The sequence below is a fragment of the Hippoglossus hippoglossus genome, chromosome 5 (genome assembly GCF_009819705.1).
Source record: "Hippoglossus hippoglossus isolate fHipHip1 chromosome 5, fHipHip1.pri, whole genome shotgun sequence".
Classification (NCBI taxonomy): domain Eukaryota; kingdom Metazoa; phylum Chordata; class Actinopteri; order Pleuronectiformes; family Pleuronectidae; genus Hippoglossus; species Hippoglossus hippoglossus.
This window is the reverse complement of record NC_047155.1, coordinates 25,157,394-25,170,366: the sequence shown is the minus strand read 5'-3', so window position 1 is coordinate 25,170,366 and position 12,973 is coordinate 25,157,394. Positions and strand designations below refer to the sequence as shown.

Here is a 12,973-nt window from a genome sequence, read left to right as displayed (position 1 = left end):
GACCCTCCAACCTCGAGCTAGAGACACATGTACACGCCCAGTAACGTTCTGCCCCTTCAGCTGCATAGTAAATGAATCACCGCACAGACAGTCTCTATACAGTAGATGAATGGCCATTACTCACACCACATATTAAAAGTGTTTCCATCTCTCCAGGGTAGTAAGCATGCGGTCACAAAATGATGTAGGACGATCCAGGACTGCTCGATTGTTTGATCATTTTTTTTTACTAATTCTTTTCCCACACAGCTGTCCTACCATCTGTGTTAGAAAACCATGTTGAGGATTTAGATTAGTTACAACCCCAGCCAGTGTCAGTGTGTACAATTTACAGACTAATATTGTGAAATAACCTCATAGAAAAGATGTTGAGAAATTAGATCTTTACAGGCTCACATGAAGTGTGAACAACTTCCCTTAAGTGTGATTTACAACTCCCTGCTGCAGAAGATCAAAACAGCATTGCTGTGAATGCAAGAAAATCCCCCGCCTGTTACTGGGGCGCTAACACGACTCCGTCAACTTACAAACAGAGCACCAGCCTCTCTTTGTTAAGTTACAACACACTCCCACACACACACAGGAGAAGACTCATTGTTTTTCACTCCATTTGAATACGTCTTTAGAGTCTGGTCGTGTAGCGAAAGAGAGGGGGGGGATGTTGTTTACTCCATGAGCAAGATAGCTGAACCAAACCCAAAGAGCAGCAGCTTTGGTCTAAACAGGGTTGAAAAATGAGGGCTCGTGTAAATGGGAAGAAAAGAGCGTCCACTGTTGCGAAATCTGCATGAAGGTTCATTGAGAGCCAGCTAACTATGTCCAAGCTCACTGGAAGGAATGCGGTCTACTCTATTATGTACAGGAAGAGTCTGCTCGAGGACTGCCGTAGAAGGCACAACACAATGGGTTAACAGCAGTGCTTCTGGCACACTTTTGACCTCAGCTACAATCCCACCACTCTGCAGGTGGTGGAGAAAAAGAAGGGCTGGTGCATTAAAGAGGCCTCCGTGTGTTGGCAATGACATTCGACACAGAACTACAAGGGAAGACCTGCCTGTAACCTTCATACTCTCTGCACCTTCTCCACCATGCCGGGAACCACAGGAAGAAGCAGGGCCATCTGTAACGTTGGTTTGGCTGTATATGGGGAGTCGGGGACTGCTCAGGGCTCAGGGATATGATCCAAATGTTTCGACGGCAGGTGAGTTACGCCTCACAGAAGAGCCCGGGGGACTGTACAGCACCAGTTCAACGAGAGGAAGACAAGCACACTGGGGGAATCAGAGCAGCGGACAGAGTTTCACGAGGGCATGTTGGCCACCGCCTCGCCCACTTCACACTCTTAAAAGGATAATCACAAATCCATGACACAGGGTGCAAACTGTGGCTCAGCTGGGGCAAGTGGCTGTTAGAGAGGAATTACTGAGGTGTAAAAGGGTTTTAAAAAAACAGGAGGTATGAATCTGTTATCTATTGTGAAGGGAAGGCACGCCTGCATTCATTGGCTGTCAGAAAACTGACAGACCTCAAGGCTAATGTCAATTATAGTCGCTTTTCTGAGGTGATCCCTGCATATATCCTGTGTCAAACTGTCATCCCATGATCCCATCCCGCCGTGGCCCCCTAAATAACCATGACCCCTGCAGAGCTGGCAAGTCTCTTGTTCGACTATTTTTATAAGGTGGATAAATCGCGGAGGTGACATCGACGAGACTTCAAAGGGCTGAAAACATAACATGAAACAGGTGCTGTTACCTCTTTAGTGCGAGAGAACACATGTCACTCCGCATTACAAGTCAATCTGAAATGTAGTGACAAAAAAGTCCCATATAGTATAACAGCTGTCAGAAGTGGAAGGTAAAATGCTCGAAAAAGATGGAACTGACTAAATTCCCCAAAACACCACTGAGTTCAATTTTCTCTCCGGTGTGAAGAAATGTTTTTTTCTTTACTACATGAGAAAAGCCATCTCGCATGGCTGACTCGAATTTAATCTGCAGTTTTGGAAGAATTTGCGAGACATAAGTGTTCTGTCAGTGGCTGCTGTGCGGCTCCACTATAAAACAGAACCAGACCACAATTTCTTTGAATAACAATCCTGCTCCTGTTATCATACTTGCGGCAAATGCAAGAGACTTAGAGGCAGAGCCGTCGGCGAAACTCTGTCACTGTCTCAAGAAAATAAATCACGGAGGCATGAAGTCAATTTATATGCAAATGTAAATGGTAAAGACAACACGCTGCCTACGGAGCTAGATCTGAAAAAGTTGTGGTGATGAAGGTGAATCACAGCACTGAAGACCACCATGACCTCCACCCAGACAAAAAAAGCCTGTGCTATACGTCATGTGAAGACTGATGGGAGCATTTCCAGGCTGAAGCCCAGGATATCAAAGTAGGATTTTTCCAGGATCACTCTCTATTGATCTGTTTTTGTTTCTCAAAGCCATCGCTTCGAGCCTTTAAGCCTTCTCAAATTGGCAAAGTACTCACTCTGAAAGTCAAGAATTCAGATTGAGCTCAGCAATTCTGCCTCCACTGTTACACTTTGAACCCGAACCCGATTAAATGCAGATTTACCACAGCCTAAAAATGTCTGCTGTTGTGCAGGGACCAGATGTAATTTCATTTCCTCTGCAGGGGGGAAAAAATCTGTCTGTCCTGCTCTAATTTATTAGACACTCATCAAAAAGTCTACAGGTAGAGTAACACAAGAGCAACCCTAGATAAGAGAATGAATGTGTGCAGACAAGCAAAAATAACTAATTACCAGGACTACAGGGCACTATTTTTGTCTATGAAGTATTTGTTCCCTTAAATATCACCAGGGTTAATCTGGAACAAACATCTGTTCCTTCCAGGTTGTCTGCAACTCTACAAATTAGCATTCGGTTGTTAATCATGCGTTGCCTCTGTGACAAAAAAGTGTTATCTTACATTTTTTCCTTTGTCTGTTTGTGCAATTTGTCAAGCTTTCTGTGCTTGTATTATTCCATCTGCGCCAAGGAAACAAAAAGTTCACACAAACACAATGTGCAAAAACACAGAATGACCCTGCAGCTTAAACAGCATGGATGCTATTTCCAGAAAATCCTTCACTCTTGTGTTTTTAGATTTGTAGTCAGTCTGCTGTGAAGACTGAGATCTGTTTACTTCTACTCTCTACTTTGCTACAAAAGAGACATTTAGGAAAACTATCCAAGCCAATCCATTCTGGAATCTGTGCCACACTGATGCATTATAGTGTTTGTATGTTTTGCTTCTAAATGGAAAATTATTCCAATTATAGCGGGTGCTAAACTGGTTGGCATTTCATAATGAGCACTACACTCAAAATTCGCCTCACTCTAGTAGTTGTGTTCAGGAAAGCCTGCATTACACTGATTAGCTAATGCAATTAAACAGTATTTACCCGTACCACTGCCCTCTTGTGTGTCCCAATGAGTCAATTTGTGACTAAAATGCTTAGTGATTTCACACCCAGCTATTTACTTTAAACCTCAACATCATAATAGCTCCACCTAACCAGAATGAGACCTTATGACTGGTCTTGTTTTCGGTAAAAAACAATCCCACGATACTCATTCGAATTCCACTAAAAACCACAGAAAATGTTACAAGGTGAAATCGTTTGCAATTGGATACGAGGCTATAAAAAACGTGCTCTGTAAAATAGTCTTGGTTTCTACCCAAAAATCTGGAGCTGTAAAAATAATGAGGTCAAACAGGTCTGCAGTTGATAACTGCTGGTCTGCGGGGTCACACTTGTAAAAGTGGTGAGTCGAGCCCCCCCAAGCTAATGAATTCATTTGGAAACGCACCAGCTTGGCAAGATTCCTCCAACCAACATTTGCTCAGGCTGTGGGGTGGGTACATTAAGAAATAGGCATGCTGGGTTCTGGCTGTTTGTAGGAGACCCTAAAGGACAATTGCAACGACTTTCACAAACTATTGCCACATTTACAAACTGTTGAAAATGTAAGTTATGAGGAAAATAACTTAGTTCTGACACATAATACTGCAGTGGAACCTACTACCTACAGAACAATGCTGCAGGACCAGGCTGTGTCTATTCAAAGTTTTATAAGCATCTATAGAATGTTACATTCTTATACTAGGTCTTTTGTGGTCTGCACATTCTCTATGAGTGAACCTAAATGAAAATATGGGACAAATGGGTCAATACAACGGAAAACAAAAACAGGATTATACTTCTTGCTCATGTGTTAACCCAATTAGCAAATTGACCACTCTGTGGGCCCGGGCCTCTTTGTTTCACGAGTCTAATCATGCTTGATCTGCTCTCTAATCTTCCATTTGGAGGATAGTGCTGTGCTTGACTCCAGGCCTCACTGGGCCAGTAAACAGCCTCTTACTATGCAGAGCAGACAGCGAGCTCACGTGTTCGACACCAAATCAACATACATGTAGCTGCACCGGCTCGGGCTCCCAGCAGTCCACTTACAGTACCCAGAGGAGCCCCGACACGGTGTAATGAGGTCCCAGGGGAGGCCTCTGGACACACAGCACTGGTGCGGACACACCAGACCCTGTCACACAGACACATATTAGTCGCCTACCTCTAGACAGTCGGCTGCCATACTTAAGAGACACATTATCTCATACAAATGATCAAGTCCCGGTTTGTACGGTGACACATCACGGCTTTGACAGAGCCTTTTTTTTCCTGAATATGCAAAGAGAATAGGGTGCTGAGCGACTCCACCTCCTCAGCTACCCACCCACCTCCATTTGAATGGGTTCCAAGTTGGACCTGCTAATCTGTTTTAAATGACTGTACATTGAATGGGGTTTAGAGTTTTAGACTGGACAAATAATTTGAGGTATGGGAACTAGAGCCCAAGGGATATATCAGTTGGCTGATAATATTGGCCAACATGAGCCTTTCAGACATGTCAGTCTCAGCGTAGATGCCAATATACTCTGCTAAGGAAACTTTTATTTTACAGAATAAACAATGATGAAAAGATGTGCACTCGTGAAAAAAAAAACAATTCTCAGTTGAAGTTCTATAAAGTTGTATTGGTGTTTTTATTTTTAAATATTCAAAATAAAGTTTATCGTTAAACTGTAAACTATCAAGCCTCAATTGCATTTATCATGTCATAAATGTTTGATAACAACATCTTGGGAATTATTGCCAATTTCTTTCATGAATTTGTATAGCAGCCAATAGATCGTTATAGGAGTTTGTTGTATCCCTGATATTGGTATCAGCAGCAGCTCCCTTATCGGTCGTGCTCTAATGGAACTTCTGATGAGTTAACTGGCAAACAGCTCCATTCTCACAGCATTTTTGTCTGAGACATGTTTTACTTCTGTCTCCGTATGTCCTCTGCGTGTCCCCTGCGTGTCCCCTGCCTGTCACATGCGTCCCCCTCTTCATCGGTACCCTTCTCTTCCACGTCCCAAGGGTCCCCTTGCAACGTTATCCGTGCAGCCACACACACAATACCCTTCATGGGACACAAAGCCAATGACACCGCGTTTCTCTGTTCTATTCTCTAAATTTGTCACTTTTATTCTTATGCTCTTTGTTCGTTTCACCTCTGTATGCATGACTTATCCCAAATTGAGCCCACAATTGAAATGGAAATCATCCCTGCAACCCAGTGACTTTAGGGCAATAACTTCTTACTCGTTGAGGCATGGCTGTCATGTTTGTTGTTCCTTGGAGGACCTTATGGCTGTGTTGCCCTTTTCACCGCGGTTTTTAATATAAACATTGAATTTAGTGGATATGTACCCTGCGATTCAACGGTGGTGCTGTAAATCTGAGAAGGCGTGCAAGAATCAGGACAATTCGATTGGCAAATGGGTTTGACGCTGACAGCAATGCACAGTGGGATTAGCATCCCTCGCATAAAGCACCCCCTCTTTACTGGTTATGGTTTTCATGCGAGCATAATCTAAATTGATTAATTAAACATAACAATTACAACTCTGAAGCCAAACGAGGACGGATAACAGTACATATCACTGTCTCTGCACTGAATCCAACAGGGGATGGAAAATTCCCATGAAAGATGCACAAAGAGCCCGGGGGTCAGGATATGAACACAACAAGTGTTAGATGTGTGTAATTGTACAACACAGCAATAAAGAGAGTCTCATTTGTCCCTTAATGATGACATGTAAGTGCAAGACATTATGAAAGACATTAGCTGTAGCTGGCTGCAAATAACAATAAGTCTTGGTTACATGTTCTATTCTTGAGAAACGAGAAAGACAGGCTAAACTCTACCCTCAGGCAGGGACGAGTGTGTAGCACGCTGCCAGTGTTGTGCTGCTGACCTCTCATCCCCTCCTGCTGGGAAAAGAAGTACTGAACACACGAGATAACACTGACCTCACTGCCGGTTTGTCCTTCAGTATGAAATTTACTGATTAATTGTGCGTGCAGCGCGAGAACCCATTGATCATGTTCACCCGGTGGTGCGGTGCTGCGGTGGCCTGTTAAATAAGAAATAAAGCTTGATTCTGAGGATCAGCACCTCTTATCTTTGCATCCTCCTCCACCTCCATCACAGGCTGTAAGGAGGGAACCATTACCAACCCTCCTCTATCTCTCCTCTGAACTGGTCAGGTACATAAAATAAAATCTGGTAAATACAGTATATATGCACATTGCCAGAGAGCAGGCAGAGGAGGAAATGAATATTTCATGTAACCAAACACATTTCCAGAGCAAACTGGCTAGAAAGTGCCTTTCCGGCTGTCAGAAGTGACAAACATGAAAGGGGGGGGGGGGGGGCTCAGGTACGACGCCGCTGCAGCACTCTCAGCTCCGCCTGCAGCAGAGCGGAGCATGAGTCGTCACTGTAATTGCTTGTAGTGATGAAGCATGAGCTGAACCTCAATTAGGGGCCTGGGTACTTGCTAGGCTCCACACCTTCCCGCTGCATCTGCCAGCCACTCTGAGACACACACTCAAACGTCCCAACACCACCAGGTATCACTGTATTGTTTGTCGTTATCACAGTTTAGGTTTACAAGTGGTATCCACGCGTCACAGTAGACTGTTCCTGAAGATCCCTTTTCTTTTTGTATCACCACCAGTAGCACATTCTAGGATGCTTAAATGGACGATTAGTCATTTCAGTCCATGCTCGCTGCTGTCAGGCTGCTTTCTCTAATCCCTTATAGCCATCGGATACTCCAGATTCCATCCGACAGACTGAATTATAGGCTGAAATTACACTGCTGATGCTGATAAGAGGTGCATCCTCTACAGACAGGGCGCAGATAAGATGCAAACGGACATTTTAGAGTGGTTTAGATCCGCAAATTCGTGGACAGAATTGATCTCACACAAAACCTGCTAAATCAAATAAATGCAGGTATCTGTTTTGGTTGGCTCCAGATAGTTTATGTCTTTTAAAAAGAAATGCTTTTAAACAGTGGGGTCCATGCATTACTCACACTAGTAGGACAGTGTTAAGCACAATGCAGAGTTTACATGGGAAACTTAATTGCAGGGTTCACACAATAGAGACAAAGACATGGATTGAAACACTTCACACCACGCAGGCTGGATTTCTTGTAACATAGGTAGTCCATACCTAAAGCCAGAAGGAATGGGAAGGGGCGGTTAATGTGCTGGTAGAGTGGGTGGTCCGGGTCACGTGAGATGGTGAGTCCTTTACAGAACAGGGATGAGGTGACACGCTCGGAGAAGCTGGGGTGGGAATACCAATGAGTTTGCTGGCTAAATGAGTTATCTTTGAGAGTCGGTTCTTGTAAGTGACTGTGAGCATGTGGGGAAAAAACCCAGATGGCTCCATACAGAAGAACCGCCTCAAGTCATGCTACGGCACAGGAGAAGAAGAAGATGGGGTTGGACAGACAGGTGCTTTAGTTTACAGATGGCTGTAAATTACTCTGTCACAACCAGAAATCACTGAGGCTTCACTCAATCTTAAAAAATATATCCAGGGTTCAAAATTAACTACAGCCAAGCATCAAATGCAGGTAGACGTTCCATCTAGCGAGTAACTCTCAGGGGACTTTTGGCACAGGTCCGCTGCTAGCTAGCAGTCAGGCTAATTTAAAGTGATGGGACAATATTTACAAGAGGCCAACTTTCAAAATGAAAAACCCCAAGAGAAAAAGTACATTTCTTTGAGGAATGAGGGTTTGCAGATAATGGAAGTGAGGCTGGCGACATTAGAATGTCAGGGCTATGGTGATGAGTTGTTTTGGGAGTTGCCAGTATGACAAAGACAAAAATAGAAACAATGAAATTGGACATTTGAGACCATGAACACAGCACTCGGCTCATTGACAGTGTGTCCGAGCCTCTTTCTTTGTCCCTGAGCTTCACGCCAGACATCTTGAGTCGTATTCTGGATTTTGTATTTAACTCAAATAATCCATTGGTCAATACATCAAAAATAATTGGGATTTAAACTTTGCTGTGATCCCTTTAATGCCCTGATGCAGATATTTTGCCCTACAATTTGTTCCTCAGCATTTGGGCCTCTTGCTCCCATACAAACAGCATTTTAAATTACTATAACAGATTTTTACATATGCCTTCCAAAGTTCAGATTTTCAAAAACTCTTGGTTCTATGTATCCGTGTGTACATGTAAAACAGAGCATTAGGGAAACGATGAAGTCACAGCTTACTTTGAGTATGCCCACTGCTTTGTGTAATGAGCATGCACCGGGAACAACTCGAACAATGCATATACTGTATCTATATACCAATTTGGTTATCTGATAGGGTCTAATTTGCAAGTTTGCCACTAAATTTAGTATCACTGCACCAGACAACCCGGGTTCACAGGCATCTGCCTCGCCCAAGATCACCTGGACCACAGTGTTCTTCTCTGGTATTTGACAGATCTTTAATGTAGACTGTTTTGCCACTCAGTGGCCCGGCATGCTTGTTTAAGTGTTTTTAGTCATTTTTGTATCTGTTGAAAAGAAATATCTGCAGTAGTGTAGACAAGGCCTAAGTTTTTTATTCAACATTTACCTGTTTATCTCCACGAATTACTGAGACAAACCTATATGTGACAAAAAAGGCAATGTATATTTTTGGCCAATAAAAATATGCTTTGCCAATGGATTTATTTCATCTCCCAGCCAGCTTGGCCTGTGAGTGAAAAAGTTAATTTCAGACTCCGAGTACATCTTTCAGTCCACACTGTCAAAAGGCCAGGTGTACACAGCCCGGTTGTAAAGAAAGGGCTCTCTGTGCCTCACCCGTTCTCCTTTTCATTCTCAACCCCAACCTCTCTCATGTACACTGGACAATACACTGATCGCGCGCGCACACACACACACACACACACACACACACACACACACACACACACACACACACACACACAGCGAGCACAAACATGTCTGCAGCTCTGCAAACACACACCTGTATGAAAAAGGTAAAGACAAAATCACAGCCTGCCTTTATCCTTCACATCTTCAATGCACTTCCTGCCTCAGAGCCAGTCTGTGTTGATTGTGCAAAAAAGATGAAACCAACACAGCACGCTATAAGCTCAGGCTTTTTTTTTATCAGTTGTCTGTGTGACTGAGTTTCAATCTGTGTGCAGCAGACACAGCCAGCTACCATACTGTGTAAAACCTCATTTATGTGCAGGTGGGACTTTGATCCAAACAGTTACCCTACCTGGGTGTTTCTCGACATTTGAGCAGACATTTGTTAGGGCTTGAGTATGTCAGCCACTAACAAATGTCCACAAAACGGTCCACAGCTACAAAGGATGTTCTGTTTCCTCCATTTTGTAATCTAAACGATAAAAAGGATGAAAAAGGTCCATGAAATGCGTCAGGTTGGAGCTGCATATTAAGTGGCGAGGGGGCTGGCTGACATGGACCGGCTGGGAGATGGTCGACACTTTGCTTGTCCAATTACTGGCTCTCGCTCAAATTGTTTGGTGAGAAGCATTCGACCTACTTCTGGACACAATGCACCACTGCCCTGAATACAGAGAGGCTGGGGACCACGTGTGATGACAAGTGCCATTCGAGACTCTCATCTTTGGCCTAGAAATTTAATTTAAGCAACTTACCTGTGATAATTCTGGCACTGAACACTTGAGAACGGATGTGCTTACTGGGATGGGCGAGGCACAGCTGTACTCTTCTTGAAGAGCAGCTTGAAGTGATTATATTCACTAATGGAATCAGTCTGACCTTCAGAAGGTCTTTGTGTTTAACATTAAGCAGCAGCAGGATCAGTATCAGGAGCTCTAGCAGAACTACAAGCAGCAGAGGTAGCAGGAGTGTGTTTACTACAACAGTACCATATTTCTTTGTTTTTGGAAAATGTGCCTCAAACTGTGCTGCAGACAATATAGGGCAAGCAGAGTTTGTCGAGAACAATACAAGAAAAAAGCATCAAAAGGAATATAAATATCAAATTATGGATAAACTATGTAACATTTCTCTGTTTCCTGGGATTCCCTCAAAGGCTCCATCTGTAATGAGACACCACGAAACCACAACAAGGCAGAGAAAACCAACATTTGAATTTGCAGCACTTCCACACAGCATGTGCGAAACATTTGCATACCTTGTAAATATTCATATTGAGGGAGTCACTATGTTAAAACCACGCGAGATATATCTGATCCATAAATGCAACAAAACACATCAAACATGCAAGCAACAACTGCTCATCCACATCCCCGTCATTTAGAAAGCTAAAGGTAACAACGGCAATACCAGTTCTCTGATTTAAATGTCAGCGTAATGCGATTTTAATCACGCTCCCTGACATCTCATCAGTCATTTTAATCTCGATGCATGCATGCTTTACACTAGTGCAACAGCATGTAATAAAGAGCAATTACATTTAGAGTGTGCGAGGGGATTCTTTAATCCCCCTAAGGGTGTTTTGTCTGTGAGACCGAAGTTTTCTCTCCTCTGCTACAATGTATCAGCCTGAAAAAAAAAGAATTCAAAAAATTGTCTTTATCTTAAATATACCTACATTTTACAGACTTTGACAGCTCTTTCTTTACCCCCACATGACTCCACTTACCTTTTCACAGTACAATAAATCTGCTGTGAAGGTACGCAGCTCCTCTAAATTAAAACCAGCCCACGAAATATTAAACAGTAGTTCAGCCAAAAGCAGGGCTTCAAACACACATGTCTGTAACACACAACTGTCCCTCCATCTGCAAACTGTAATACATGCACCCAGTGAAACACTGGATGAGGTGATGCTGGATGAAAAGGTCTGATTCAGTTCGGTGGCTCAGTATTCAGGAATGACAAGCACATTACAGAGTGACCTCCCATCAGTGTTTGAGTAAAAAGGAAGTTTCCTCTCTTAATTACTTAAAAAACCTGTCAGTTATAATAAACTAGCATCCTTGCATCATGCAGATCATTTAAACTGTCTCAAGGCTCCACAGTGATATTTTCTGCTGAAAATAAAAAAGGTAACTCTGCTAAAATTAGCGGAGAATCCTCTGCCACTCTGACTAAACTATACATCCGCCTGTTCTCTTTCTCCCTTAACCCTTCTCTTTATTTTGAAATCTCACAGTCTGCACAGGTACCTGCTCAAAGCACGCTGCCCACGTGTTTGTGTTTGAAACAAAATTGTACCTTCATGCGGTGAAAGTCTATATATATGCTGTAAGGGACGTGGCTCCTCTACATTAAAACCAACCCACAAAACATTACACAACAGGATTTTATGCACACATGTCTGCAGCACAGCGCACACAACTGTCCCTCTGTCCCTCATATCGCATGCAAAACTACACAATACATGCACCCATGGAAACACAGACTGAGATGACGCTGTTCATCACACTGAAGGACAAGGTCTGATTCAGTCCTGTGGTTTCATCAATGAGATCATTAGAGGGTGATCTCCCGTCAGTGTTTACTAAACAAATGAACTTTCCTCTCGTCCCTCACATCCATGCATCATTTAAAACAGTCTTAAAGCTTCATGATGATATCTTCACCGAAAAATTTCAAAAACGGGTAAACCTGATCAAACCAGCTGAGCTTCCTCTCCCAATATGATTCAACTGAAAGTCTGGTTTCACACCAGCCATGACTAAATCTCTCACCTTTCGCCCTCTTCTGTATTTCTATATCTCTCAGTACGTGCAGGTGCCGGCTCAAACCACGATGCCAACGTGTTCAAAGGTGACTAAAATAAAATTGTACCTTCTCACAGCACTAGAAATAAATCTGGAAGGGAGACAGCTCCTGAACATTAAAACCAGCCCACAAAACAGTGAACATCAGGGTTTCATACACACACACACACACATCTGCAGCAGCGTGCACACCACTGTCCCTCTGCCCCTCGTATTATCACATGCAAGCTACAATACATGCTCCCACTGAAACACAGACCGGTATGATGCTGTTCATCACACTGAAGGACAAAGTGTGATTCACACTGGCACCGTTACAGTGTGATCTCTCATTGGAGTTTAAGAGAAAAGGAACTTTCCTCTCTGGATCATTTTTAATTCAAAGCTGACGTCCCTCACATCCCTCACATCATGGAGATGGTTTCAAACAGCCTCAAAGCTGCATGGTGGTAAAAGAGAAGTGGAAGATGCTGCTCATGCAGGTGAAGGGTAAAGCTTGAGCTTCCTCTCCCAGTATGACTGAACTGAAAGTCTGGTTTTTTTATGTGAATCCTCTCATGATGACAAACTGGTGATAACAGCCTGCACCCACAGCCCTGACTCCATCTCCCACCTTTCACCCTCCTGTGCATTTTAAACAGGTGCCTGCACAACCATGCAGCGTGTTCAAAGCTAAAATACAACAAGTGTAACAGCGGTCAACAGAGAGAAGAGGAGGAGAAAGAGGAGGAAGAGGAGGAAGAGGAGAGCAACGTGGACACTCACCTTCAGATGCGGCTCATGTCGAGTGTGCCCGGCACAAAGTTGAATGTTGCACCGCTGGAGGAAGCAGGAGGGCGGGCTGCGTGTCTC

The 12,973-nt window shown here is 43.5% G+C and overlaps 1 protein-coding gene across 9 annotated transcripts in view; it reads right to left on the bottom strand.

Moving 5' to 3' along the window:
• chl1b (cell adhesion molecule L1-like b) overlaps positions 1-12,973 on the bottom strand; it is a 70,340-nt gene extending 57,367 nt beyond the window's left edge. For all 9 annotated transcript variants that reach the window (XM_034585186.1, XM_034585177.1, XM_034585182.1 and 6 more), the window contains exon 1: positions 12,887-12,973. The gene's annotated coding sequence lies outside the window, so the exon portion shown is untranslated. The remainder of the gene's footprint in view (positions 1-12,886) is intronic.